This window comes from Physella acuta, unplaced genomic scaffold (genome assembly GCF_028476545.2).
Source record: "Physella acuta isolate Inbredline_101_S28 unplaced genomic scaffold, ASM2847654v3 ptg000824l, whole genome shotgun sequence".
Lineage (NCBI taxonomy): Eukaryota > Metazoa > Mollusca > Gastropoda > Physidae > Physella > Physella acuta.
The window spans coordinates 671,501-677,500 of NW_026732342.1; positions in this window are offsets into that span (position 1 = coordinate 671,501).

Below are 6,000 nucleotides of genomic sequence, written 5' to 3' on the forward strand. Positions count from 1 at the left end.
CCCTAATTGTCTTGCCCTGATCAACCCTAATTGTCTTGCCCTGATCAACCCTAATTGTCTTGCCCTGATCAACCCTAATTGTCTTGCCCTGATCCAGCCTAATTGTCTTGCCCTGATCAACCCTAATTGTCAACAGCTTGCCCTGATCAACCCTAATTGTCTTGCCCTGATCAACCCTAATTGTCTTGCCCTGATCAACCGTAATTGTCTTGCCCTGATCAACCCTAATTGTCTTGCCCTGATCAACCCTAATTGTCTTGCCCTGATCAACCGTAATTGTCTTGCCCTGATCAACCCTAATTGTCTTGCCCTGATCAACCCTAATTGTCTTGCCCTGATCAACCGTAATTGTCTTTCCCTGATCAACCCTAATTGTCTTGCCCTGATCAACCCTAATTGTCTTGCCCTGATCAACCGTAATTGTCTTGCCCTGATCAACCCTAATTGTCTTGCCCTGATCAACCCTAATTGTCTTGCCCTGATCAACCCTAATTGTCTTGCCCTGATCAACCCTAATTGTCTTGCCCTGATCAACTCTAATTGTCTTGCCCTGATCAACCCTAATTGTCTTGCCCTGATCAACCCTAATTGTCTTGCCCTGATCAACCCTAATTGTCTTGCCCTGATCAACCCTAATTGTCTTGCCCTGATCAACCCTAATTGTCTTGCCCTGATCAACCCTAATTGTCTTGCCCTGATCAACCCTAATTGTCTTGCCCTGATCAACCCTAATTGTCTTGCCCTGATCCAGCCTAATTGTCTTGCCCTGATCAACCCTAATTGTCAACAGCTTGCCCTGATCAACCCTAATTGTCTTGCCCTGATCAACCCTAATTGTCTTGCCCTGATCAACCCTAATTGTCTTGCCCTGATCAACCCTAATTGTCTTGCCCTGATCAACCCTAATTGTCTTGCCCTGATCAACCCTAATTGTCTTGCCCTGATCAACCCTAATTGTCTTGCCCTGATCAACCCTAATTGTCTTGCCCTGATCAACCGTAATTGTCTTGCCCTGATCAACCCTAATTGTCTTGCCCTGATCAACCCTAATTGTCTTGCCCTGATCAACCCTAATTGTCTTGCCCTGATCAACCCTAATTGTCTTGCCCTGATCAACCCTAATTGTCTTGCCCTGATCAACCCTAATTGTCTTGCCCTGATCAACCCTAATTGTCTTGCCCTGATCAACCCTAATTGTCTTGCCCTGATCAACCCTAATTGTCTTGCCCTGATCAACCCTAATTGTCTTGCCCTGATCAACTCTAATTGTCTTGCCCTGATCAACCCTAATTGTCTTGCCCTGATCAACCCTAATTGTCTTGCCCTGATCAACCCTAATTGTCTTGCCCTGATCAACCCTAATTGTCTTGCCCTGATCAACTCTAATTGTCTTGCCCTGATCAACCCTAATTGTCTTGCCCTGATCAACCCTAATTGTCTTGCCCTGATCAACCCTAATTGTCTTGCCCTGATCAACCCTAATTGTCTTGCCCTGATCAACCCTAATTGTCTTGCCCTGATCAACCCTAATTGTCTTGCCCTGATCAACCCTAATTGTCTTGCCCTGATCAACCCTAATTGTCTTGCCCTGATCAACCCTAATTGTCTTGCCCTGATCCAGCCTAATTGTCTTGCCCTGATCAACCCTAATTGTCAACAGCTTGCCCTGATCAACCCTAATTGTCTTGCCCTGATCAACCCTAATTGTCTTGCCCTGATCCAGCCTAATTGTCTTGCCCTGATCAACCCTAATTGTCAACAGCTTGCCCTGATCAACCCTAATTGTCTTGCCCTGATCAACCCTAATTGTCTTGCCCTGATCAACCCTAATTGTCTTGCCCTGATCAACCCTAATTGTCTTGCCCTGATCAACCGTAATTGTCTTGCCCTGATCAACCCTAATTGTCTTGCCCTGATCAACCCTAATTGTCTTGCCCTGATCAACCCTAATTGTCTTGCCCTGATCAACCCTAATTGTCTTGCCCTGATCAACCCTAATTGTCTTGCCCTGATCAACCCTAATTGTCTTGCCCTGATCAACCCTAATTGTCTTGCCCTGATCAACCCTAATTGTCTTGCCCTGATCAACCCTAATTGTCTTGCCCTGATCAACCCTAATTGTCTTGCCCTGATCAACCCTAATTGTCTTGCCCTGATCAACCCTAATTGTCTTGCCCTGATCAACCCTAATTGTCTTGCCCTGATCAACCCTAATTGTCTTGCCCTGATCAACCCTAATTGTCTTGCCCTGATCAACCCTAATTGTCTTGCCCTGATCAACCCTAATTGTCTTGCCCTGATCAACCCTAATTGTCTTGCCCTGATCCAGCCTAATTGTCTTGCCCTGATCAACCCTAATTGTCAACAGCTTGCCCTGATCAACCCTAATTGTCTTGCCCTGATCAACCCTAATTGTCTTGCCCTGATCAACCCTAATTGTCAACAGCTTGCCCTGATCAACCCTAATTGTCTTGCCCTGATCAACCCTAATTGTCTTGCCCTGATCAACCGTAATTGTCTTGCCCTGATCAACCCTAATTGTCTTGCCCTGATCAACCCTAATTGTCTTGCCCTGATCAACCCTAATTGTCTTGCCCTGATCAACCCTAATTGTCTTGCCCTGATCAACCCTAATTGTCTTGCCCTGATCAACCCTAATTGTCTTGCCCTGATCAACCGTAATTGTCTTGCCCTGATCAACCCTAATTGTCTTGCCCTGATCAACCCTAATTGTCTTGCCCTGATCAACCCTAATTGTCTTGCCCTGATCAACCCTAATTGTCTTGCCCTGATCAACCCTAATTGTCTTGCCCTGATCAACCCTAATTGTCTTGCCCTGATCAACCCTAATTGTCTTGCCCTGATCAACCCTAATTGTCTTGCCCTGATCAACCACAGCTTGAGAATACACAAGAACAAACAGCAATTTTTCTTACTTATTTGTTGTTACTTGACTTAATCAATGATTTTACAGTCAGAAAAATAACACCAGCAGAATTGAATAGAATTGGACGTTTATTTACATAAAATACAGGCTTGTACAAATGAAAAAGTGGTAAGAGGTAGAAGTAGCATCACTAGGTCAGTGACCCCCCCCCCCTCCCCCGTGTAAGAGCTCCAGGGTTCACCGGTCACCCCTTCCCCCTCCCCCTTGCTCTATGTTGCGTCACCACCCTTGGGTAGTGTCACCCCAATCTGCATGCTCTAACCCGCCTGATGGCGCTACTTTGAGGTAGTAAACAGATGATGAGTTAGCGAAGCAATTGACAGCATCATATATTGGTTGGCCAAATCACATGGTGACTCGTGGCTATCCTGAGCTTGTTTCTCTTGGCCCACATTGAGACAAGCTAAATATAGAACTAGAACATAAGTGAACTTTAAGTGCAGTAACTGCAGGCTAACAGTTTCACGCCGGCATTCAAGTTTTTTGCCGGCATCCAATTTCTTTGCCGGTTACCGGCATGCGCACGACTCGACCGTCATTCCCGGATAATTTTTGAGCACAACATTTCTGTCTTGGTCGAAGTAAAGCAGGGTGGCGGAGCTCATGACGTCAGGGACACAACATGGCGCCGGCAGCTTGTCGTAGAGGCCGATGGCGTGGACAATGCTCTGTATCGTGGCGTGGTTGCTGGGACGTAGGCGCTAAAGACAGAAACAAATGGGCAGATTTATATGGCATCTTAACGGTTTATTTATGGCGAGCCATTTTACAAGCTCTATGAAGCACCATAGCTGTAACTAAAGGTGATAAAACATACGTGAAGTTTTTCATGGTTTATATTAACAGTTTCAACCGTTTGAAAGCTCTATTAGTATTACCATTTTACATCTTTAAGTCGTGAATTTAAATAATGGTAATTATATATATATACTAGCGTACCCGACCCCCGCGCGTTGCCGCGGGGATAGAAGAAAGTTTGACGAAATATATTAGGATGTCACCAACGCGTTATCAATTATAATTATATGTTCTTAGACGCGTGACCTTCTTTTCTAAAAGTGAGTTATTTAAATGTAAACAATGCCTGCGCTTGGATCATAAATATCAGGACACGGGTGTACCTCTACTACCGCATGAAAACCTTGAGTGTACATTAATCACTCACCGAAATAATATGGTAGAACACACTTCGGTGACCGCCCATGTGTCAGAGCGTAGAGATGCAGATTTCATCATTCGCTAAAGTGACACAAATGAACAGGATTTTTTTCTTTAACAGGTAAAAAAATTATTTGACGTGTTTTAAATATCGTTGTGACTGATGCAATATGCTAGCGTTACTAATGGTCTATTATTAGATGTTCAATCTCAATTTCTGACTGGATTGTCTAATAATAGATGCTTATTGCATCATTCGCAAAGTGACGAAACTCTACAGTAGGCTCCTCATATTCAAAAAGTTATTTTTTCATCTTTCGCAAGGTGACGAAACTGTACAGAAGGATTTCCTCGCGTTACAAAGTTATTTTTAGAAGCCTGGTGTAGTTTTACCGCTGAGTATAGTAGTACCCCTTACTCACTATGCAGGACGCTCGATTAATGGATGCCAAGTGCCAACATAGTCGCTCTAAAACTCTGGGCGCCAAACCGTGTATTGACGAAAGTTGTACCCAAAAGTTGTACCCCCAAAGGCTCATGGCTATCGGATAACGGTGTCACACCAACATCGACTTTTATTTTTATATACCGTTTATAGAGAAGAATCGCACCCTCCCGTGGCGCCGCCCTTGCGAAATTAAAAATGATCTTTTACATAACCCTTCCCTAGAGTTTTATAATGAACTCCCCAAAGTTTCATGCCTATCGGATAAACGGTGTCACTGCAATTCACTTTTATTATTTATATATATACCGTAAATAGAGAAAAATCGGACCCTCCTGTGGCGCCGCCCTTGCGAAATTAAAAATGTTTTTTTACAGAACCCTTCCCTAGAATGGTATAATGAGCTCCCTAAAGTCTCATGGCTATCGGATGAACGATGCCAAACCAAAATCGACTTTTATTTTTATATACCGTATATGAAAAAAAAAAACAAATCGCGCCCTGTCGGGGCGCCACCCCTGCGAATTTGAAATTATTTTTTTTCGCAGAAACCTCCCCAGGAATATTCTCAACAACTTCATAAAGTTTCATGCCTAACGGATGAACGGTGTCACTGCAATTCACTTTTATTATTTTTATATACGGTATATAGAGAAAAATCGGACCCTCCCGTGGCGCCGCCCTTGCGAAATTAAAAATGATTTTTTTACAGATCCCTTCTTAGAGTGGTATAATGAGCTCCCCAAAGTCTCATGGCTATCGGATGAGCGATGCCAAGCCAAAATCGACTTTTATTTTTATATACCGTATATAGAAAAAAACAAATCGCGCCCTGTCGGGGCGCCACCCCTGCGAATTTGATTTTTTTTTCGCAGAAACCTCCCCAGGAATATTCTCAACAACTTCCCAAAGTTTCACGGCGATGTGATGAGAGGTGTAGTAATGCATAAAGGACAAACAAACAAACAAACATACATTGCTTTTTATATATATAGATTATACTAGACTACCCGTCACCCGTTGGATAACTGGGTTTCGGGGGTCATCCATCAAAAAACATCACGTCTGTCACTCAGAGGCGTAGCGACCCTTTTCTGCGCCCGGGGACAAACTTTTAGATATAAACCCCCCCCCGGCAAGATTTTGATATGCACCCCCCTCAAACTTTCGATGTGCACCACCCCCCCCCCATCTCAAGATTTCTATTTGCACCCCCCCACCTCAAAATTTCGATTTGCACCCCCCTCAACCTTTCATTTTATTTTTCCAACCCATTTTGGCGCCCCCTAAGGTCGGCGCCCGGGCGACATATCCCCCCCCCGCCCCACCCTCCTCGCTACGCTACTGCAGTGTCACTTATCGTCACAAAAACAGACCCCACATTCAAACATATGTTTTTTATCTTTTAAAAACACCGAAAACAACGATTTCGGACTATCCCTTCATATAC